At 37.4% G+C, this 25079-nt stretch overlaps 1 protein-coding gene and 1 long non-coding RNA gene across 5 annotated transcripts in view; one reads left to right on the forward strand and one right to left on the reverse strand.

Moving 5' to 3' along the window:
- Snap25 (Synaptosomal-associated protein 25kDa) overlaps window positions 1–25079 on the forward strand; it is a 271616-nt gene that overhangs the window by 48499 nt on the left and 198038 nt on the right. The gene's annotated exons all lie outside the window — the stretch shown is intronic.
- On the reverse strand, window positions 15817–17140 carry LOC116652349 (uncharacterized). Its single transcript, XR_004305341.2, has 5 exons — window positions 16884–17140; window positions 16676–16826; window positions 16545–16610; window positions 16249–16477; window positions 15817–16179 (listed from the first exon to the last, which is right to left on the reverse strand). It is a non-coding gene; the product is annotated as an uncharacterized lncRNA (long non-coding RNA).

Raw genomic sequence — 25079 nt, forward strand, 5'->3', positions numbered from 1 at the left:
CATCTGGTCTCCGCAGTATACCAATAGCCAGGATCGTATTGAATCTGTTCAGAAGGTTTAAATTGGGACACTAATCTTCGGTTGCCATCCTACTTCAGCAGGCTGCTTTGTCTTAACCTTCCGTCGTTAACCAACCGTTGGACAATTCTCGGTGTTGTCCTAAATAAGTTGATTATTGACGACATAGATTCTCCTTTTCTGCTAGGACTTCTTCAATTCTCTGTTCCGGCTAGACCAACCAGAAATTATCGCCCCTTATTCCTATCTACGTGAACAACAGACTACGCTATGCGCAATCATTTTCGCATGCAATGTAAAATCTTATAGTTTGCATCACGTTTTCTCTACCGAACATTCTCTACCCCTAATAAAATCGTTGCTTTCAGGAAACCTTCGCTGACCATTCCCAGCTATGAGCAGGGGCATAGCTTACCGGACAGGCTGAAAAAATGTTCCCCCACCGGGTCGGTGATTTCTCATTACTTTTCTCTTTGTCCCATCTACTTAACACTCTTTATCTAACTTACATTTCTGTACTTCATTAACAATCTTCTAACTTTCTTTGTTCCTATTTGTTGTATTTTCTTCTGCTTATATGTTGGCTCTAATAGCGTCACTGACAAAATTAGCTTTGAAAAGATGCACAGCTGGCCGGACTGGCAAATAAAACACCTCCATTCGTCGGTGATGCTATTTAGAAAATTGTTTTCATTAACTAGGCTTTTAGCATATAATTATCTTTTATATAATATTTTGAATAATGAGGAAGACACTCATATTGTCGACCATTAATAAATAAAAAAATAATTTGCCCTGTCGTAAGACATGTTTGCCTTATTTGTCGGCAAGGTCAACTTCTCTTCTACCTCGTCGCAGTATTGTAGGATGGTTAAACTACCCTGCCTGAGTGTACCCATCTCTTGTCCTGTGACGTGGATGGTGCGCCTATCATTGGTTGTAAAATCAAGGCATACAATAATGGCCTAAGATTTTTGACTGTATTTATTAAGGCCAGCACTGCGGAACCCTGATTTGGCTCCTCATTATAATAACGGCTTGGTAGTGACTTGAGATGCCGTTGTATCTTTCAAAAATGTTGCACACGGCGCGCGCCGCTTGGCTGCAGAAGTCGCCTTGTCTAAGATTTCGCGTAACTGTTGCCATGTGCTTGTTTTCGCGTGTTCTAAAAGGCTCATAAATTAAAGCCGAACCAACAGTAATACGGAAAAACAGTAATGCTTTGGACTGTCGATAGAAGTTTTAATACATTTTTATACAATATTTTACGCTTACTTACTTTTAATTTCTATTATATTATTTATTTTTTCTTTAAACATTTTTTTTTTGTAAATAATATTAAATTGATTCGTTCTGACTGACTTGACAGCAAAGTTCGCTAAACATGCCATTTACTTGGTTCAGAGTTCTTAAGTAAAAATGAGCAGCTGACTATAATGATCCAACGCTGCTGTCAGCGATTTTTTACTCTTTTTCGCGATATTATTTTGCGCGTCACACTTTTTACGGGTGCTTCAGATTTTTTTGGCGAGTTCGTTTTCCGTTGACCGCCAATTAGTAATTTGCTACTCGTTCTTTAGTATTGCTGTGGCTGCTGAGTAGAGGAATAGCAGATGGTGCGGTGTGTCGCGAGTTCGAGCTCTACCGGTAAAAGTTTTTTTTTTGTGCTGGTGTGGCTGTTGAGTAGAGTTGATAGCAAATAATGCGGCCAGTTGCGAGTTCGAACCCTGCCAAGGGTACTTTTATGTAATTTATTTGGTGTTGGATTAGTAGGGTTCAGGGTATTACGTAGTTGTGAGCTGCCGACTAGAACCTATTACTGGTTTTCTATTGTACACGTGGTTGATCAAGGCAAAGCAAAAATCTTTTTCTGAGCCACAAACAAATAGTCTTACAAATAATTTAAGATCTTAAAATATTATTAAGTGTTATCTTGAAAAGCTAAAATTGGCCTGTTCTTGGCTTTAGTTTCAAAAACAGTTGCTAAAAAACATTAGCAACTCAACATATAGAAGCCCTGCCGAGATTTAACATTGCAGAAAATAAGCAAGTGCAAACAAATTATTGTGCCTTGTAATAATTAGGCTATTGCAAAGCGCTTACAATTTACAGCATATGCATATACGCCGTTTGTTAACTTTCGCGCTTTCCCTTTGGTGCGGTCATTCCCGGCTCATCATACATATATACATACGCTTGTACAGAGGTAACTGGACAATTTGTCGCGTTTTGTTTGCCTACCGTCCTTCAGCTAATCAGATTTGGTGTTCTGACTAACCGCTTAGATTCTTGTGATCAAGAGGGTAGATGCGACCTCGCGGTCGGCTTTAAAACTGCGTGGGTTCTCGAACCAGGTCAATTCGCATACGCGTGCGTTGCAGACTTTGGGCAGTTTTGAGCAAATTTCATGATGCATAAAACTGCACACGGTGCTTCAAAAGCTGGACACCCAGACTCAGACCAAATGGGAGGAGGTCGCAGGCATTGACTAAGTCCTGACAGCCGATGAATTCTTCACATTTGTGGAAGGGCGTAGTCAAAGGCTAGAAAACGTGCACCATGCCATGTCAACCCATATGGCCAATTCTCAGGTGGGCAAATCCAACCATAACACTAACCACAGCAAAACAATGCTTTGTCAAGAATAACCAAAATGGGTGCGGTTCTTCTGATGCATCTGGTCACGGGATCTTCACATGTAATAAATTCGGAAATTTATCTCCATCCCTTCGGCAAAAGAAGTTAAGAAACTGGCCCCTTGTTAGAACTGCCTAAGAAAGGAACATCAAACTTGGTATTTCAGTAGTAGTCATTTTTGTACACTTGGAGGAAAGCATCATAGCCTGCTGCATTTTAATACATCAGAGAAGCTAATGGGGCGACAACATCACAAACATCGTCTGATTTGAGCTTCACCATTTCGACACACTCTCACTCTACTACCTCTCTTGCTGACCAATGCCTTCATTCTGGTGTTGTGCTCTTGGCCACGGAGACTCGAGCTCCACTGAGGGATCAACTGTTAGCATTCACGTGAAGTTACCATCCTTAGATTATTCAGCCACCTTCGATGCTCTTGTGGCTCCAACAATCACCGACAGGCAGCCTATCTTCAACATCCATACTTCGAATTGGAAAATCCCTTTGAGCATATGGTTGGCTGGTCCTGCGTTCAACATACCACAGCGGTTCGATATATTGATTGGAGCGAGCCTCTTCAACAAGCTTTTATCTGTTAGGCAAATAGTGCTTTTGCCAGGATAACCTGTTCTGCAGAAAACTCGTCTTGGCTGTGTCGTGAGCGGGGGTTTAGAGAGACTGCGCATTACCTCGTTTTTGGGTGCCAGACTCGTTCCTGATAGCGATGCTGGTCAGTTGGACGTTCGTCTGGATAATTTGGCTTAGCGATTTGGGAAAGTTGTGAGCTGAGAAGAGCCTGTGATAAAGACAGCGAAATAGAGTAGGAACGCGAGCAGCACTTTGCCGATAACTTCTCCCGCTTACCACGCGACGAGTATTCATTGGGATTGCCTTTGAAGCGGAGTGCAGGGCTGCTAGGAGAGTCTAAAGATCAGGCCTTTCGGCGAGTTATAAGTCTTGGACAAAAATTGGGTCGTGTTGTGTTGAATGGCTCAGCGACGACTGATACCGGACATTCTCTTAATTATGTACTGATGGCTAGACCCATCATTCAACTTAAGTTGCACACTTTTTGTTATTATACCCTGAACCCAATTAAAATGGGTATAAGGGTATATTGTACTTGTGCAAAATCCAAATGAATGTAACAGGCAGAAGGAAGCATCTCTGACCCCATAAAGTATATATATTTATGATCAGCATCAATAGCCGAGTCGATCTAGCCGAGTCGATCTAGCCATGTCCGTCTGTCTATCCGTCCGTATGTATGAACGCAAGGATCTCAGAACCTATAAGAGCTAGAGACTGAAATCTTAGATGTAGGTGCTCCTAGTGCCTGCACAGATCGAGTTTGTTTCCGATAATCAATAACTTACTCCGTTTCCAAGCAATCGATAAAAATCGATATCGATATCCTGTTTTTTGGGCAATTTTGGTAAATAATAAGAGCTAGAGTCACCAAACTTGACATATAGCTTCTAAAATAGAATATATATATACATTTAATGTTGAAGAGCGTTCAGGATATCCCCTAGTCGGAAGCTTCCGACTAGAACCCCTTACTTGTTTTTTATTTAGATATAAAAACGATCTTGACGTGAAAGTGAAAATTAAATTCTCTTCTCTGTTAATTGGGAAAATCTGTCAGTACTAATTAGATAAATCAGTTGGTTGTGAATCGTTATTTTTTGTTCTCTATATTATCTTGGCCTTGGGTTTTTATACTCTAAACCCTTTAAATATGGGTGAAAGTATACAGGCAGCAGGAAGTATCTCCGACGCCATAAATTATATATATTCTTGATCAGCATCAATAGGCGAGCCGATGCAGCCATGTCCGTCTGTTTGTCCGTCTCTCCGACCGTATGAATAAACGCAAGGACAGCAGAATCATCAAGAGTTAGCGACCTCCTAGGGCCCGCGCAGTCCTTTTATCAAGCAATCGATAGCTATAAATCAAGTAAATAAACCAATTTTACTGCCCATCAATTTAAGTCACAAATTAAATGACTATTAAGAATACAGAAATATATATATTTCAATAAGATCTAATGTTGAAAATTTCATCAAAATTGGTTTTGGAGCATAAAAGGTATTAAAGAAAACGTGTTTTGGCTGGCCTCGTGTTTGTGGCATCTAGCGCAAAGCGCAAGAGTTGCTGTTGTCTGTGCAGATATTTTAAATTCCTTTTTTTTGTTTTTAATGCTCAATTATTGGTGTGGCTGTTCAGTAGTTCGGCGTTTAATTCGTGTTCGAATTTAACTTTAATTGTTGTTTCGAAAATATGGATTTTTCCTGAGAACAGTTAGTTTGTTATATGCTTGTTGCAGAATTAATTGCATTATTGTATGCTGTCAATGTTTCTCATGGTAGTATATCGTCGTCGTCACCTGATAATTTCTCATTCTTTTGTTGCGTATTTATTCCTCAATTACAATTGTCTCATTTACTCTACATGTTATGCTTATGCTGTTTCTAGCTTTCAGGCCTTTGTATCGTGTGCATTGGCCTATCTAGATCCTCAGTTTCTTGAAATAAATGTGATCTTATGTATTCGCCTGGCATACTTTAGTGTTTGACAAATGGTGCATTATAAATATTTTTAGATATCTTTTGTCGTAAATACAGGAAATAAATAGTTATGTTTAGGTGGTTAGGCTTTAATTATATTGCTTATCTTGTTTTCTGCGTTCTTGTGTTTGATTGTCGTTTATGTCTTCAAGTAATGTGCTGCATATATTTACTTTATGTAGCTCTGAGCTGCTGATATATTTCTAAATAGGCTCCTTTAATGGTTGTGCTTATTGCGTCTGAGAATTGTGCAAATCTTATGGAGTTAATGGACTTTCACTGTTTTGAAATAATTCTTCTTATTAAATCTGCAAAAATTCGGCTCGGCCACTGTATTTTGATCCCTTTTTTATAGATTACTTCATAGTCGTTTTCTGGGTTCCTTAAGCCTCATGATCCAGGTTAGGGGTCTAAGATTGGCTACTATTTGGCCGAAATGTAATGTCTAAATTGTAGAGTGGACCATATTATGGCCAACATTGCATTTTGTACAGTTGAGTGCTGATTATATAATCGTATCTAGTTACACTTGTAGCTTTGCGTGTTATTTCCTGTGTACGGATTTGAGAAAAGTCCTTAACAGTTTTCCTATAATAGCCCAACAGTTTGAGGAGTGACTTAAATTTTGTCTTGGCTTTGCTTTGATACTTTCTCATTTTTGAGTGTTGGGTTGTATCCCGTGGTCTGAAAGGCAATCCCAAGTAATACTTTCTTCTTTTTTTTATAATTTGCGTTCAGTAGAGTTGAATTTTATCCTTAAATCGTTAATGTATTCCTGAAAGGTGAAAAAATCATCATCAATATAGATGAGGCAACTTTTGTCAGTGAGCTCAGCCAGTACATTGTACTGGAAGGTGGCCGGGGTTAAGTCGAAAGGCATTGTTATGAATTCGAAGTGACCGCTCTCTATTAAGATTGCGGCATTTGCTGTATATTTGGGATTCATCTCAAATTGATGCTATCCACTTGCTAAATCGAACGCTATCTATCTACTAATCTTGTTTAATAGTTCGTTTGTATTGGTTTTGGATACTTGTACTTAATTGTTTTTACTTTCAGTTTTCTACAGTCCACTACAATTCTCAAGTTTTTCCCCCAAGAATCATCCAGTTTATCAAAATCTAAGAATACTGGACCCCTGCATGGAGAATATCTTTTTGGTCTAACTTTCTTGTATTTTGTCTTTGAATTTAGTTTCGTTCTATATCTTAGTTTCGGGCTATATTTGAATGGTCTGCTGTGAAATGGTATGTTGTCAATTGTCTTTATTTTGTCACCATAAAATAATCCTGGAAATTTTCGGCTTGTTTTTGTTTTGAGTTAAGATGATCTGTTGGTCTTCACAAAATTTTTGCATTTGTAGCTGGGTATCTAGGCAGACTTTTTGTTTAAGAGACTTTTGTTCAAGGCGTTGTATAACCCGCCCGAAATTACCAGATCTTCTTGAATTTAATATTATTTATAAAAATGACTTTTCGGAAAGAGTCTGATGGTTGTTGAAAATTCGGCTTTTGTGTTGTAACATTCTTTGCTCTATACAATATTGTTGTATTTGTATTTTGCTTTCAGAACGTTGCCCTGAATAATCTCAATTAGTTGTAGTTCTTATTAAAATAGGTTTTTAAGTCTACGTGGTTAAATTGAGTAAGCAATTTTGAGTTAATAACAGAGAATGTTACCCCTGAGTCAATAAGGAATTTACTAATAAGCGGTAGGGATAACCCATGTTTTACTGTGCTTCTGTGTACTGTCTGTTGTTCAAAGCCCTGTTATGAAAAATTGTCTGTTTGTCAATGTAATGAAGTAAAGCGTATTGACCTTCTTTTTCTCGATTCTTGGATATTATGAAGTGTAGGTCTGTCATATCTCTGCAATAATTACTCATTGCCAAACAATTTGTCTGGTTTTGGCATTACACGCGGAACGTGTTGGGTTTCTTTCATGGTTTCTTTAGTTGTTACTATTGGGTTCGTTGCTGTGATTTAAATTGTTGTGTCTCTTATTTCTTTTTTGGTTTGCTGTTCGTTTGAATTTAGCTCCACCTGAGCTACTCATCATTTATGAAAATGGCCTCTTTATAAGTTGCATGGAAGTTAGCTTCTTCTTTATTTTAATCAGTTATGGTTTCAAATCTTTGGTCTCGGTCAATTTGCATACGATAATTTTCATCTCAGAAGACTCGTAAAAGTCTATTAACCAGACTCGTTATTTTTTTAGTCCACACATTTCGTATATTATATCAAATTCGGTTCTTCTCTTTTGCATGAACAAAATTCCCAATTCAATTTAGTTCCTAATGCGTGTAAGGCATCGTATGCCATTATTTCAATCTTGTTACTAATTGATCTCAATAAGAAATGTCCATATAAAATCTGATCTGGACCTCTGATAAATAAAAAGATTTCCTCAACGTTTGTTGTAAATTCACTTGATGCTTTAGAATTTCCGTTGTTAGTTGGGAAAAATAGGGAATTTTAAAGAAGATATCCATAGAGTTAGTATTAGAAGCTACTTAGTTGGATGGGATTGATCCTGAATTCAATGTCAATGTTTTAGTACTTAATGCCGTGACTTCTGTTTGTTCTGATTCGCCTATATGTTCCCTAGGGTCGTTCAAACTAGTATTTGATCTTGGAATTTGATGGTGAAATGAAATCTACCTTATATTTATATAACGTATATGTGGACGTAAGTGTTTTATGTATAGACGCAATTATGTTATCTAGACTGTGGACTGCAAGTGTAATTTCAAGCTAATGCGTTTTGCAGCTAGTGTGAAATATAGTTTCAGGAGCAGATTAAAATTCGTAGAATTATATCAGTGAAATTGTTTTTATGAATTATTCAATTTGTGACTACTGTAATCAGTCTCTGGATGCGCACTGCTGGAGCGCACTGCAGTTAACCTGAAGCATGGTTTTATACATTAGAGTTAGTAAGCATTGTATATATAATATAAGCACATATTTTTTCCTCAACTGCGACAGTATCTGACGTGCGGCAGCATGAATTAGTGACCTGTTCGGGCCAAAAGTGTTAGTTCGCGTCTAACATGTAGAACACATTTAATGTTTAATTCCATTTATTGATTGACCGTTGCGGGACAAGGTTCGGCGAGCCCGCAACTTGGCAAACATTTTCAAACAAAATGATCTCTCTTGTCGGCCGTCACCGCTTTTTTTGGAACCGAAACGTTGCGTAGGCGGGTCCTGCACGATCGAGCTGGCTGTGTGGTTAAAAATCTTTGTTTTATATGTTTTCTTATTTGTGAGTGTGTGAATTTCATATATGTGGGAAGTATGCGCTTAAGCGTAAGGCAACATATATTTATATAATTGTGTAGAAATATATAAATATATGGAAGAATTCGTTTAAATTGTATGCTAACATTTTTGTTATGATATTAATCATGACTGACGTTTTTAAGTTTTGAATACTACTTTCACAGTACCTTTAATTAGTTTATTAAAGTTATTTGGCTGTGGCTCAGAAAAGTCCTACGCTTCGCCTCGATCAAACGATCAAGTGTGTTATAGAAAAAAAAGGATATGCAATTTAGTAGGCAAGAGAAGCTTGTCAACAAAGTTTTCAACAAACAGCTGCTTCACTACACTAAGAAAACGATCTCTTCTTATGTTAACATGAATGTTTGCTTACCTGATTTGAAGTAGCTGGTGCAGATCCAACATACTCCCTCCGCTGGAAGCCTGTCAGCAGACACAGCTGGGACAGTCAATGTTTTTAACGACGCTACTCGAGACTTGGAGCAAAGGATACGCCTCGTGGCTATAGGAGCTCTGGCCACCACGTAGATTCAGGCTCCATAGGCCTCCACACTGGCATCGCAAAATCCCTGGATTTCAACATCAGCTTTTTCGAAGAGCATTACTCTGGGAAACAATACATGCCGAATGTGGAAAACTGCCGCATATCTCCCACTTTCACTTTCGAAGCTTGAAAAGTCCTGCATAACGGCATCCGATCCAATTGGAAATGCATCATGCTCATCAAAAGCAAACTGGTGTAGTACGAATTCGAACAGGAATAATGGTGATTTGGTCCTGCATCTTACTGTATCCAATTCAAAGATTCCGATTGCCTTCGGAGGCAAGTCCCTCCACAGGATGCATTGAAAATAACTATTAGACAAATTTACTCGGACATCAGAATGTGTAAGCGGGAGAAGTTATTGGCAGAAGAGGTAATCCTGGTAAAAGCACAATCAAAAGATCGACCCGCTGTGGTTTGTTGAACGCTGCCCGTCGGTGATTGTTGGAGCCAGAAGAGCATCAAAGGTGGCTGAATAATCTGAGGATGTTGACCTCATATGAATCCTTACAGCTGTCCCTTCAGTAGAGACGCTCGTGTCTCCGTTGCCAAGAGCACAATGCCCGACTGAAGGCCTTGGACAGCAAGAGAGGTAGTGGAGAGAGAGTGTGCCGAAAGGGTGACGCTCAAATCAGCCGATCTACGTGATGGTGTCGACGCATTAGCTTCTGATGATGTATTAAAATTCAGCAGGGTAGGTATATGCTTTACTCCAAAAGTACAATAATGACTACTACTGAAATACCAAGTTTGATCTTCCTTTCTTAGGCAGTTATATCAAGGGGCCAGTTTCTTAACCTCTTTTGCCGAAGGGATGGAGATGGGGTGAAGATCCCGTGACAAGAACCGCACCCATTTTGGTTATTCTTGACAAAGCATTGTTTTGCTGTAGTTAGTGTTATTGTTGGATTTGCCCACCTGAGAATTGGTCATATAGGATGACATGGCATAGTGCACATTCCCTAACCTTTGCCGACCTCGCATCTACCATCTTGATCCCAAGAATCTCATTGATGTGTGCCTGGAAAAGAAGACTTTAATTAGTAAATCTTATATAAAGAATAGCCAGAGCCACACGATAATTTGCACTGGAAAACTCCAACGATCGAACCAAATCCAACGTAGTCACCGACAAACGTTGATAATTTGAGCTTAGGCAAGCGTGCTCTGTTAGCCACGATCACGGTTGAGTTTTACGAATTCTCAGGACGAACGAAGGAATGAGTCGGAGGGTTAGATTGACATCGCTAAATATTTACGCAAACCCGAGCTTCAACCATCGCTGTCACCTAATAGCGTAATTTGCTGCCAATTTCATCGCTATTCATCTGCTCTAGCAGGTTATGCGCGGAATTAAAGGTAGACTTAGTCGACGACACAAGAGTTATTAATTTTATCCTTAAATAAATCACTTTTAGTACACTTGCTGCCGCCTTGCGCTTAAGAAACCTGTTTGCCTCCACATTACTTGCATTCTCGCCTAGCATCATTTTTTCACAAGAGCTAAATAAAGACACCAAAACTGATTATCTGAAGAACGGTAGGCAATCAAAACGCGACAAATTGTGCAGCTACTTATGTACATGCGTAGGTTTATAAGATGAGCCGGTAATGACCGCGTCAAAGAAGAAGGAAAGCGTGAAAGTCAACTAGCGGCGATTATGCACATTCGAAATTTGTGAACTGTAACTTGTAAGCACTTTGCAATAGCCTTATTTTTACAAGACACAATAATTTGGTTGCACTTGAATAATTGCATTTTTAAATTGACATTTGATTTATTTTTCTGATATGCACTGCAATGTTAAATCTCGCCGGGGCCTCCGAATGTTGTGTTGCTAATGTTTTTTAGCAACTGTTTTTCAAACTACAGCCAAGTACAAGTCAATTTTGGCTTTACAAAATATTACGTTATAATTATGTGCACTTATCGAATTTAAATTAATTGTTAGATTATTTGGCTGTGGCTCAGAAAAAGCTCTTCGCTTCGCCTTTATCAACAACGACCTCTTCTTATGTTTACATGAATGTCGCTTATTCAAATGCGATGCGACTGCAAAATTCACCATGCTCCCCCCGTTGAAAGACGGAGTTTAAACATAATCCTGGTCACGGCTCTTAGGATGATCCCAGACATAGTCCCCAAAACAACTACACGTGTTACTCTATCCTTTTCAGGAATCAGGTTAAATTACCTAACCAGCGGCTACCGCATGGGATTTTCAACCTTGACGAGCACCATGTGATTGACCCACAACGCATGTGTTTGTTTACGCCATTTAGCTCGCGCCTACGAGCCCAAAACACCTCTTTATGCCTTGAAGCGGTTATATTTTAATTTTGTTAAGTCTGGCTCGATGATGGCTGCAAGAGGACGAAAAAGTAGATAAGCAGGAGTTGGGCCATCTATATCTGCTGTGTTTCAGCCCGTCGGAACAAATCGCCACTCCACACTGGCAGAAGTTCTTCTATGGCGGCCACACGATTCGCCACGAAAACATTGAACCACGGGCGATTCACACCAGCAATAGAATTGGCGATTCCTGTGCGCTTGACTTCATGAATCAGATAAGCCATCAGTTCTGCTTCCCATAGTTCCAGCTTTGGGACAGTCATTGTTTTTAGATGCGCAACTCGAGACTTGGAGCAAAGGATACGACTCGTGGCTATAGGAGTAGATTCAGGGTCCATAGGCCTCCACACGAGCATCCCAAAATCCATGGATATCAACATCAGCTTCTTCGAAGAGCATCATTCTGAGCAACGATACATGCGGAATGTGGCGAAATCTGCCGCATAGCTGCATCCAGGTCGCATCACGTGCAATATGCAAGCTTTCTTACAAAGCTGTTGAACTACGATTCTTGCTTTAGTTATGACTGGTCCCAACCGTCCAAGAGGATCATCAAAACGGGCAAAAAATAGACGGAACTTACCGCCTGCAGGGCTTAACAGCATAATCTATAACAGCAAATGAAAGTAACAACTGGTCCATCGCTGGATTCCACATAAGACCACGGACCTTGGGACGTCGTTTCCATCATCAAATTTCAAGTACTGTTCCCTATCTTCATAAGCTATGCCATAGTGACCATTTTCGAAGCTAAAAGTTTTTAAAAGACAATATCCCGGTCGCCTGCCGAATTTTCTTTCTGGTTTCAGCAACTAAGTCGGCTCCGGAAATGAAATCGTCAACGTAAAACTCCTGCTCATAAACGCTGAATTTCCCGCACGGAATAATATTATGTTGATTAGGTCCCATATGTCGCTAAACCATTGAACATAACTCCCAACTTGGTTATACTACTGTCATCATTTAAGACTCAACGATGTGGAAGGAAGTATATACAACAGCCACTCATATCTGGACTAGCTCGCAACTGTGATTCAGATCCAGAAATTCTTTGTTGAATGCCTGGTACTGCTCCTTCAGATGGGAATGCCGACCCAATTTTCGTTCAAGACTTAGAAATCGAAGATAAGCATGGCCTTTTGACTCTCTGCACTCTGCTCTATTGGCAGTTACACTGAATACTCGCCGGCTGGTAAGCGGGAGAAGTTATTGGTAAAGTGCTGTTCTCATTCCCACTCTTTCATGCTGGCCCTTACCACAGGCTCTTCCAAGCTCTCAACATCGCAAGCGAAATTCCAACTGACCAGCATCGCTATCAGAAGTGAAAATAGCAGCCAAATATAATAGCATTTTCAGAAACATTTATAAATTTAACCATTTTTGATTTTCAGGTTTTTTTGAACAATTTTATTTTGCATAGAAATTATCGACTTGAGGTGGTGGGGTATTAATTTCCGTTTCCGTCAGAACTTTTTTTTTTTTTTTACTTTTATTAAAGAAGTTTCTTCATACATCACGCATGTGATGGTTGGTGTTGGATGATTTGAATATGCCGAACATCTCTTGGTCATTATTCACTGCTGAAAATTATAGAGTGCACAGCACGATTTTATAGACTACGTGCTTGATCTTTCGTTATTTAACATCAATTCAATTTCTAAACATTTTAATAGAATATCTTATCTTATCTCTAATGCGTCTAGGTCCCCTCCTTTATCTCTTCCTGAAGATGTCTATCATCCTACTGTAGAGATTGCAATGATCGCCGTTCTTTTCGCAAAGGAAATTATTTACTACTTAATCAGCTTATTTATGCAACCGATTGGTTTTTCTTATATGACTCGGTTGATATAAATACTGCTATTAATTTTTTTTATAACACCCCAAAATTAGATATCTTACATATGTGTATTCCCAAGTCAATTCCTTCGACTACTTCTTTAAAGCCACCCAGATTGTCAAATCTTAAAAATTTGAAATCTAAATATTTTAAAAAGCTTAAGTTTCCATAGCGGAGTCGAACTTTTTTCTCCTCAATTCTCAATGCTCAATGCTTGAAGCATAAATCTTCAAGGTTGCCATCTGCTTTTTTTCTCGGGATGGGTAAAGCTAGCAATGACTCTGATTCTGCTAACCTCTTTGCTATATTTTTCCAATCAACTTACCCTTCAGTCTGTCCTAATAATGATTCTTACTCTTATACTATTACTTCTTCTAGTTCTACACTTATTAATTCACACTCCTCTCTTCTCATCCTTTCAGTTATAAATTCTTTGAAATCTTCTTACTTTCCTGGTCCTGAAAATAAGTTGTCAGTCTATCCGTTGAATATTTTGTCTTTCCATCTCTTTGTAGAGAATCTTATATCATTCCTCTCCACAAAAAAGGTGGAAAGTCTGATTTACTAAATTATAGGGGCATCGCAAAGCTTTCCGCAATTCCTAAATTATCTGAAAAATTAGAAATCAATTGTTTCCCCTGTTCAATCAACATGAATTCGTAAAGAATCGGTCAACTACAAACAATCTGCTTGAGTTTACTTCCTTGGTAAATTATGCTTTCCTTTCGAAAATGCAAACTGATGTCATTTACACTGGCTTCAGTAAGTCGTTAGACTCTGTGCATTATGATATCTTACTTTCTTAAACTTGACCGAATAGGTTTCCTTCCGATTCTTTTGCTTTAATTCTTATTTAAAAGGTAGGACCCAAAAAGTAATGCCGAGGCTGACTACATCTAAACAGGTTCACGTTACTTCTGGTGTTCCTCAAGGTAGTCATCTTGGACCTTTACTCTTAACTCTTTATATAAATGATCTTCCCTCTGTTATATCACATGCCCGTGTACTCATACGGACGATGTCAAACTTATTCTATCATACACGAATCCCCTACATCATTCTCGTCTACTAGACGATTTGAACGCTATGCAATTTTGGTGTTCGACCAATCAATTGCATCTTAATTGTTCAAAGTGTATGTTTATGACATTTAATCGTACTACACCTTGTCTTGTTTGTTATACAATCGACAATATCCCTTTTGCAACTTATACTAACAGTTAAGGATCTAGGCGTTCTTTTTTAATTCTAAACTCTGTCTCAATCTTCACGTAGATACCATCGTTAATAAGGCAAAAGTTATACTTGGATTCATTAAACGATGGACTAAAGAGTTTAACAGTTCTTTTATAACGAGACTTCTGTACATCTGATATGTCTCAGTCAATAATGTCATTGTCGAGAAAAAAGGCATAAAACGTCAAACGCGTTGACTGGGTCCTTAAGCCAACATGAAAGTGGCTCAAGAAAAAGCAAAATTTGCCAAGACAAGCGTCGAATACCTCGGTTTCATTGTGACAAGGGCATTAATAGGTTCTGAAAAAAAAAAATGAAAGCCATTCCGCAGTAAGTCGAGTCTTTCCGTAAAAGTCTTTGAGGCAAAAGCAAAACTATTCTCAGTCATCTTAATATGGGAAAATGGGCAGTAAAATAAATAAAGGTTCAAAAAATACTCTTTCAGCTGAGCGAGACTTAACGCAACTCGTTCTAAAAGGTCAGGAACATTTTGGCATCGGTAGACGTTATTCCATGTATGTATACGGCATAGTATACATGGTTTTAGAACGAGTTCCGGGGTACATACCCCAATTACCCCTTTCAACCTGACTACTGATTCCCGGCATTTTGCCAGTCCGTGTTAAATGAACCAATAACATAACGGGCATAAGTAATTTGCCATTGGCAAAACTTTTTCTTTTCCTCTACGGGGTAAGATATATCAGCATATATACTCTTGCAGATTAAGAAACGAACTAACGCTAATATTAAGATCTAAAGTTCGCATCGATAAGATACGTGTAAGCACATACGAGCCAGAACAGAAAACCAATTTGCCGAAAGTTTTCGCGTCAAAATGTCAATGTGCTTGACAAGAATGAGTCAAAGTCCGACTTATGCCCTGACGTACATAAAAATATTTTGCATTTGACATATCGGCAAGATCGATATTGTTCGTAGTTCATTGCATTCGGTAGTATCGGTCACGCCGATATCTTTTGTCATGGGGTCAGAGTAACGGCGGTGAAGCTGGGCACACAGCGCCGCACATTTTATTGCGACCCCCGGCGCCAAAAGGGGCGATTGATATTGGCCGCCCAATTCGCTCATAAACACATTATGTATACATGTGACGAAATTCGGCACCTATTGTGTTGCTGGCCAAATGTGCAGCAGGGCGTTCGACATTATCAGCGGTCAACGGGGTCGTGAGGTGCTTAAAGCAAGCTTTAAGCTTAAATTCTTCTTTATGCATTTCGGCTCCAAATATTTGAAAAAAAAATGTATCTTACCGGCCAGCAGACGCGTACAAGATAAATTTATATATAAAACAAGAAATTTTCTTTTGCGAATAACGAAGCTTTATTTTAAACAATGTTCCGAGACATACTAATTCAAAACATTAAGCTTACATGCGACCCGTGACGAACACACAAAAACAATAAGATACTTAATAATAGAAACGACCCACGGTTCCGGCAACAAAGAGACCAGTGCTCGGTTCAGATAGGCCCGCAGTAAAAACCAGTTCCGGCTTTGCCTCAGCGGCTCATCTCTGCCAAATCAATGGAACCCGTCGGCCATACTCCGCGCACTGATCATCGGCGCAACCTTCTCCACGGGGATCTAAGATCCAAGTGAATCTGTTCCATTTCGCCCTTCCTCGCCCAAGTAAACGGCAGAGTCAGACGCAGACTCCTTATTGTGCTCCCTGAAAGAGAGCAAATTTTTCCGAAATGTAGCTTTTTTTTTTTGTAAATTAAATACATAATATACTTACGCCTAGTTTCACTTAAGTAAATTTCCGAAAGTGCGAACAGGGAAGGAAAGGTCTCAAAGATTATTGTGTCTGCCAAATAAATAAAAAACTTGCTCCCCATTGGTGCATAAATTATCGGTGTTGATATCTCTCCCATTGTTTTTATTTTTGCTTTTCTTGACTGAAAATAACCTTGGCAGTATTTTCGTCGTTTATTTCATTTAAAGTTGAAAAATCAAAAAAAATTATTCTGTAAGAAAAATGAAATTTTAGAAACTAAGGTCAATAACATGATAATGTGCTACAATTAAACGCACCTGGTGAAGAAATGTCCACGTGCATAAGAACGTAAATAGATGCAGGCAGATAATCTGCAAAGATACCTGCAAAAGAATGAAAGTCCATATTAATTATCAATAATTATAAGAATACACTCAAACACTTATACCTGAAGTTAACGAAAGGTCCGCATGCAAGAGATCGTAAATAACTGTGCCGACACCCAGAGAAACCGATGAGCCAACCGGCGCGGCCCATCGAGAAACAAGCAGTTTCGTAACAAAGATAATGGATTTTGTTCGATGAAAAGGCTTGCCACACTATCAATAGTACATACAGTTTGTCAAATAATTGTTTGCAAAATGAAAACATCATACCAATTAATTTTTATACCCTGAGCCCATTAAAAATGGGTTAAGGGTATATTGTATTTGTGCAAAATCCAAATGTATGTAACAGGCAGAAGGAAGCATCTCCGACCCCACAAAGTATATATATTCTTGATCCGTCTGTCTGTCCGTCCGTCCATCCGTTTGTCCATCCGTCCGTCCATCCGTCCGTCCGTCCGTCCATCCGTCCGTCCGTCCGTCCATCCGTCCGTCCGTCCGTCCATCCGTCCGTCCGTATGTATGAACGCAAGGATCTCAGAACCTATATGAGGAGTTAGAGACCTGAAATTCGTTTCTAAGCAATCGATAAAAATCGATATCGATATCCCATTTTATGGGCAATTTTGGTAAATAATAAAATAAATAGCTGCTATAATAGAATATATATATGCATTTGATGTTGGAAAAAGAGGGTTCAGGGTAACCCCTAGTCGGGAGCTCGCGACCAGAACCTCTTACTTGTTAAACGTATATATAACCGACCAAAACTTTTTTTTTAAACTTATTATACCCTTGCAGAAGGTATTATAATTTTGTCGTGAAATGTGTAACGCATAGACGGAGACATCTCCGACCCCATAATAATATATATTCTTAATCAGCATCAACAGCCGAGTCGATATAGCTATGTCCGTCTGTCCGTCTATCTGTTTCTATGCGAACTCGTCCCTCAGTTTTAAAGCTATCTTAATGAAACTTTGCAGGACTCCCTCTTTCTGTTGCACGCAGCACATATGTGAAAACCAGCTGGATCGGACCACTATATCATATAGCTGCCATAGGAACGATCGGTCGAAAATTAAGTTTTTGTATGAAAAACATTTTGTTTTTCAAGATATCTTGACCAAACTCGGCATTTATTAGGTTTACTAAGCTTCTCGTATATATGCAACATCCTATTAATATCGGACCACTATATTATATAGCGCCATAGGAATGATCGGTCGAAAATTTAGTTTTTGTATGAAAAAACATATTGTTTTTTCAAGATATCTTGACCAAACTCGGCATTTATAAGTTTTACTATGCTCCTCATATATATGCAAAATCCTATTAAGATCGGACCACTATATCATATAGCTGCCATAGGAACGATCGGTCGAAAATTAAGAAAATTATGAAAACACATTTTGTTTATCAAGATATCTTGACCGAACTCGGCATTTACTATTTTCCCGCTACTTCTTAGATAGGGGCAAAGCACTATGAGCATTATGAAAAGGTTGGGTCTGCATGGGTATTAGATCTTTGGCGTGCCGAAGATAGCCCTTCTTTCTCGTTTTTCGGATATAATTGATAATTTAAAAAATATAAAACACAAAGAATCCAAAAAAAATTAAAAACAAAAAAGGCAAAAGAAGGAAAACTAGAATTCTGCAAATATTACGCTATTAATTAATTCTTTGCAAAACGCAAACACAATTCGATACAGACTCGAAGCTAACTAACGATTCTTTCAATCTTCCAATTCTAAGAACTTTGAATAAGTGAGTCGTTGCCATGCATTGTAGGAATGCATTTTTAACAGTGCATATCTTGCCATTTTAGTGCTTCTTGCAATGCATGGATAACGAATTAATAAAAATCCACCTACCACAGGGAGAAATCTGCTAAGGAATTAGCAGAACTACTCATTATATTATTTACAGCGCAGAAAAGATAAGAGGCTGGAATTATGGCACTCCAGAGGCAGACCACCGAATCTCACTAGACACGATCATTCAAAACTTTAAAATAATTCAGCGATAATCTTTAAATGAGCCTGAGACAATTGACATCGGATTCAAAAAATGAATGGAAGTAGACTGTGAACCACAAGGCAGTTCCAATAGTTTTAAAAATGCATGGGTACTCCTCGCAAGTAGCTAGAAAGAAATCTTTACTTTCTGTTGTGAATATTCCCAAGAAAATGAATAATTGACCAAAGCACTGGAAGCTGCGTATATTGCTGATGGTATTTTATTGACCCTGGTCAACACTACACAAGTTGAAGCAATGGTAAAAAATTGGTTTACTGTATCGGAAGCCGGTCAATTAAATAATATGAAACAAACAAATTCTAAATTTGTCAACAGCTGCACCTATGCAACTGGCCGATCAGATACAGTTCTATATTATAGCAATCGACATCCCAAAAACTATCATGGAGGCATCCATAGAAACTATAGTATTGAAAACAGAATTTTTTAGACAGTTACAGAAGCAGATGTAGTAATGACTGTCACGGTGGAAACAACTAGCGGGGTAGGCAAAGCTACAATAATAGAAACAACTTGAAAAACCAAGAAACATCCATAAAATCAGAAAACTAATCAAAACAAACACTCATATACACAGTCTCAGTAAAAGCATATTTAAAAACGTTACAAATGATAATGCAGCCATCAAAATCACTATTTTAAACGATACAGGAGCAGATATTGCTATTTTAAAAACAAATTCTGGTATTTATAACGAGATAGGGCAAAATTGTAGCAGACATATAACAGGAATTAATAAAGATACAATAAATTCATTTGGATTTGGCTAGGTCGACATTAAATCAGATAATTAAATTTTACCTAATAATGTAATATAGCTTTCCCAATAAACATATTCAAGTACATATCCATATACCAATCACGCATACGTCCGGAATCAATTCCACTAACCGCTCAGCACGTTTAGAACTAATTAGACAAATTAAGATAAAATCAACAGAACAACACGTTTTCATATCCAAACAATAAATAAATAAGAGGCTCTAGTTGGAAGTTCCCGAATGTGGTATTCCCTTAGCAGTAGATCTTATTGTGTTATAGAATGTTTGTATATCCTTAAAAAGACAATTGCATTTAAATTGAGGCTCAAATTGGTGGGCAGTATAAATAGGTTAACTTAATTGACTTAAAGCTATGTGATAGTAGCGGGGAGGTGGTGATAGCTAAATAAAAAATGAAAGATACTTGATATTTCTTTTCTACAAGCTACATGTCAAGTTTGGTGACTCTATAATGGTATATTTATTGGAGAGTGTATTACAAATTCACCAAACACTTATATCCGAGCATTTAACAATACATGAAATAGTATACTTCGGAAATATTTTTTATGATCACCTCAGTAAATTTAATATTCCAAACCCTTCTAATGTCCAAAGCCAAAATCAAGTACCCAAAAATAAAGAAATATGTTTCCCCAAAACGTTGGGATTAAAAATCGAGGAGCCTGTATACATAAAGAATTATAGATTAAAAAAAAAACTTTTAACAGGTTCCACTGAAAAAAGTTGGAGTAGTAGTTGTAGATTATCGTCAGATAAATGCGAAATTATTGACTTACCAGTTCCCACTTCCAAGGATAGAAAATATTTTTAATTAACAAGGACTAACAATGTCTGCATTTCACCAGATAAAAAATCCAAAAAAATTCTCGATATAATAAGACATTTTCAACGCATCGCTATTATCGTTTCACGCGATTACCACATGAATTAAAAATAGATTCAAACTTTAACGAATGATAAAAATAGTATTTTCAGGTCTTGAACCTTCTCAAGCTTTTATATATTTTGACGACTTGATACTTAGTTATAGCTTCGTTCTCCTGAAGCGAACAAGTGTTTTCTTTGTGCTCTCCGCTTTGTTTTGATTTTAATAAAATACTGGTCTTTTAATATTTATATTTAAAATATTTCAAGATTCTGTTTTTCTCGGTATATTTTGTGCATTATTGCTTGTGCATTTGCGCTATTAGCTGTGTGGGATACCTTTTATGGATACCTACACTCGCCGCTCTTGGTGTGTAAGTTTTCATGAGCCAGCAAGCAATAAATATATTACTTTCTCGAACTCTCGCGCTCTTTCACCTTTTTTCAACTTGTGATTCGACCTTGTTTTACTTTCAGCCGTTTGTTAGTGTTGCATACGGTATTAATTCAAATAAATCTCTAACATAGGGCCATAATAATACATGATAAAAATGCTGTTTTAAAAAAACTTGCAAAAAAAATTTACGGCTAGTCAATCCTTGTCGGATGTTCGGATTACACTGGCTTAGTGGAGGATGCCATTGCTCAAGGAAATGTTTTGAACTTTAGTGCGAATCGTGTAATGCGGGTGCTTATGCGTCCGATCAGGAATGTCTTAAGGGGTCAAGTTGTTGGATTTCGGAAACTAAACGATCAGCTCACCGCCCTGCATACCCATTTTAAGATCCTTAAACTGTGGGATGAGTGTCTAGGACCTAAAAAGTCCACTCCTGGTAATTTGCCGTTGTCTAATACCTTTCAGCCTGCCATTCAGCACCCTACTCTGCTGTGGACACTGGTTCTGTCCCGAAATGTGTGACAGCGATACGACAAAAACCAGTTGAATTACCCGTTAGAAGTTCAGTCGCTAACAAGGAATCAGAATTAGCTGAACGTATGCGTTGTTTCCGAAATGCAGATTACATTAAGCTGAATGATCTTATTCTGCAAGTCGACTGGTCCCAACTGTACAATTGTGCAGACACTATTGTTGCCATTAAACTATTTTATGATAGCTAGTACTTTGTATTCGAAAATGTTTTTTTTTTTTTTATTTTCACATACATACATACACTCTAGACCTAAAATTCTCTCCCCTTGAAAAATATTCGTTAATTTGTAAAAAATCCATACATTTTGGTCCCTTCGTTAATTTGCAGTATTTTTAATTTCTTAGTATCTTGATATATGTATATATATTGATCTTATAAATTAAAATTTTTTTTCGTAACCTCTTATAATTCGTAATTCAAACGAAATTTTATGTCGGATTTTTTGACGAGGATGATGATGACGCCGAAGCAAATGAAATTTTAACCAACATACAGCCACATTATTAATTATAACTCTATTATTTAGGATATGATGTTCATCATAGTGACTTTGACAGCCTAATAAGTGAAGAGAACGAGATAGAAAAACTACAAACTACACCCATATTTCTTTAATTTGCAAAACGTACAAATGAATGTACTTATTATGTTTGTTAAATTCTAATAAGGCTAAATATATAAACATTATGTGGAATATTAAAACCACCTTTATTCGAATTTTCTTTTATTGAGCTTCGTTAATTGAAAATCTCGACAAGTTGAATTTCAGTGTAAATCGTAAAAAAAATCGTGATCCCCTTGCCATTTAAAATCATCGGGATTTGACTGTATATTATCTTCAGATTAATAAAGACATGTGATTCTCATAAATAATTAAGTAGGGCGCGCTTTTTCATATGTATAGTAAATTGTGGTTGCAGGAGAGTTGAGTATTTCCCACACTTTCTCTTGAAATGTGCTCAAAAGAAACAGTAATTGATTTAATCTGTAGCCTGCGATTGCCATAACACTTCAGACTTTTGCGTTTTGTCGATGTTCAATTTTCGATTTGTGTTTTTTGCGATTTGTAGTAATTTTTAATCAAATAAATTATTTTAATCGGTTCCGAGCGATTAAAAATAAATGAATTTTAATAAAAACAGTGTAATATCGATAAAAATAGTTTTCGGCCGTTACGATTTGGCTTGTATGTATGTGATAGACCTTCCCCCGCACCATATTGTGTGTATGTATGTATGTGTTAATGTAAAAACGTAGTGTGACTTCGTTGTGCATTAGCTTCTGCTCGAGAAAAGAATTGTGAGCGGATTGCGACCGTCGTGATAAACGCAGTGCCTTTTTTGGATCTTTTATTTTTTTTATTTATTTTTTATTTATTTATTTATTAATGGTCGACAAAACGAGTGTCTTCCTCAATTATTCAAAAGATTGTACAATATAATTATATGCTTAAAGCCTAGTTAAAGGATACAATTTTCTAAATAGCATCACCGACCGATGGAGGTGTTTTATTTGCCAGTCCGGCCAGCTGTGCCCCTTTTCACAGCTAATTTTGTCAGTGACGCTATTAGAGCCTACATCTAAGCAGAAGGTTGTAAGTAGGAAAAAAGTGATCTCAAGTGAAATTAAAAATAATCTTAATTTGCTATATTAATAAAGAAAATACAATAAATAGGAAAAAAGAAAGTAAGAAAATTGTTAATAAAGTAAAACAATGTAAGTTAGATAAAGAGTGTTAAGTGGATAGGACAAAGAGAAAAGTAATGGGAAATCACCGACACGGTGGGGGAAAATTTTGATTCTTGATCAGGAATCTGATGTAGTTTTACCATCTCCAGCTCCATTAAAAAAAAAAAAATCGCAAGTTTATTAATATCATTTGTATTTATAATTCAATTATTACTTAATTTAATTAACTAAAAAGAAAAATATTTTAAAATATAATTTGAAATTTTTAAAACGTCTAATAGCCTCTGTCTATTGAACACATTTCTCACACATTTCAGATAATGTCACATTTTTGACAAATGTGTGAAATGCGCCCTGTGCGTTTCCCCATAAGAAAACACATTTCACACATCTTTCAAAAAAAGCACATTTTTCAGTAATGTGTAAATTCGCCCCGAACATTTCGTGTGTTTTGCGATGATTAATCGAGATTTTTATCGATGCTGTGAAAAATGGTAAAGTATCGTAAACATAAACAGCTGATATATCAACGAAGGCAAGCGGCAACTTTAAACGAGAAATTTAATATTATAATAATCCCACAGTTCTTAGAATTTAAACATGGCGAAATCACGAAAAGAGTACCTAAAATGGAGCCCTTACTTCGAGAGCGCAATTGTTGAGTTTTGGAATAAGAACTTTACGGCGCCTATGTAAAACTCGATCAGCTGTTTTTAAAGAAGCGGTATTTTCGCCACTCACATCTTACGGACAACCGGTGGAATACTATGTGAAATTTAAAAATGTGACATTTCTTAAACCATTGGACAGAGGCTATAACTTTAAAATATTACATTTTTATTGTTTTTAAAATTGTATAGCTAGTAAAATGCCTGGGACAAAAAAGTTGTCATTTTGTAATAGGTCTCAGAGACAATGTAATACAAGTGCAAGGTGAAGTGCTCGCATTCAAGCACGATAGGGAACTTTTGACGCTAATAGAAGTTTGTCCCAGTGAGTTAGCCAGTATACGAGTAATATACATAGGTAATAGGATAGCAATTGGGGTGAAAGAGCGAATTGTTTTTCATAGGATTGAATTCCTCCAGATATCAGAAGTAACTTAGATGGTCTGATAGCTGGGTTCGATAGCGCTGTTAAGCAGGGTCCCGATCACGTTTGCCTTTGTTTCAAAGGATTATGGTTTCCACATCAAGTGGACAAAATTTCTCGTGAGGTTTTTTAAAGCAAGTGTGGTGGATATTTTATATCTGTCCTCTATATTTCCGACAGATATTAATAAATAATAATAAATAGAATTAAATTAGGCAAAAAACCGAAACCTTCTAAAACAAATGGCCTGGATTTCCCCCATCTGCTAGATTGCTTGAAAGGCTTAATGCCTTTAGAGGAATGGCTCATTTCCCATAGCCTTCCTTTCATGATTATTAACTCTACGACATAGCAGACAAAATGAAATTAAAGGATCTATGGCCAATGTACAGATTCCTGTGGCCACTGTTGTAAAATTGAAGGGGTGGTAGAACAGATAAATTATTTCTCAATTTAAAAAAATTGGAAATGATTAATATAAAGAACAGTACTTCCATTTGCTTACGTAAGCATAGCGCCACATGAGGCATTACGGGAGTACAAGCCCTTAATAAGGAGTATTTAGAAAATTTAAAACGTCACGATGATTGCTATAGGGTTTTGAAATATATATATATCACCTGCTCATTAGGAATCAGAAAAGAAGAATGTCATGGTGATGATTAGGCAGATTGGTCTTCCGACCTTTTTATAATCTTTTCGATAGCAGAGACTAGATGGGCAGAGCTGTTAGTTTTACTCTTAAAGAATTTAGATAGGTTAGATAGGATAATTATAGCCGACACTCTTACTTGAGGAATGTTTTGATTTTCGTTATAGGCAGATTTTAAAACTAATGAAAAAGAAAGACAGTGTTTTTGACAGTCAGTCAAGGTCATTAAGTACTATTGGCGAGTTGAGTTTCTGCAAAGAGGCTGCCCCACATTCATGGCATGTTTTGGGTAAAAGATGGCCCGAAGGTTGACTTGGCTAATGAGTCAAGCAAAGTCCTATATTGATCAGCTTATCACAACTGAAACAAATAACCCGGATGCATTTCATGTAGGCAAGAAGTTAGGGCAC

The sequence above is a fragment of the Drosophila virilis genome, unplaced genomic scaffold, assembly GCF_030788295.1.
Source record: "Drosophila virilis strain 15010-1051.87 unplaced genomic scaffold, Dvir_AGI_RSII-ME tig00001170, whole genome shotgun sequence".
NCBI classification, from domain to species: Eukaryota; Metazoa; Arthropoda; class Insecta; order Diptera; family Drosophilidae; genus Drosophila; species Drosophila virilis.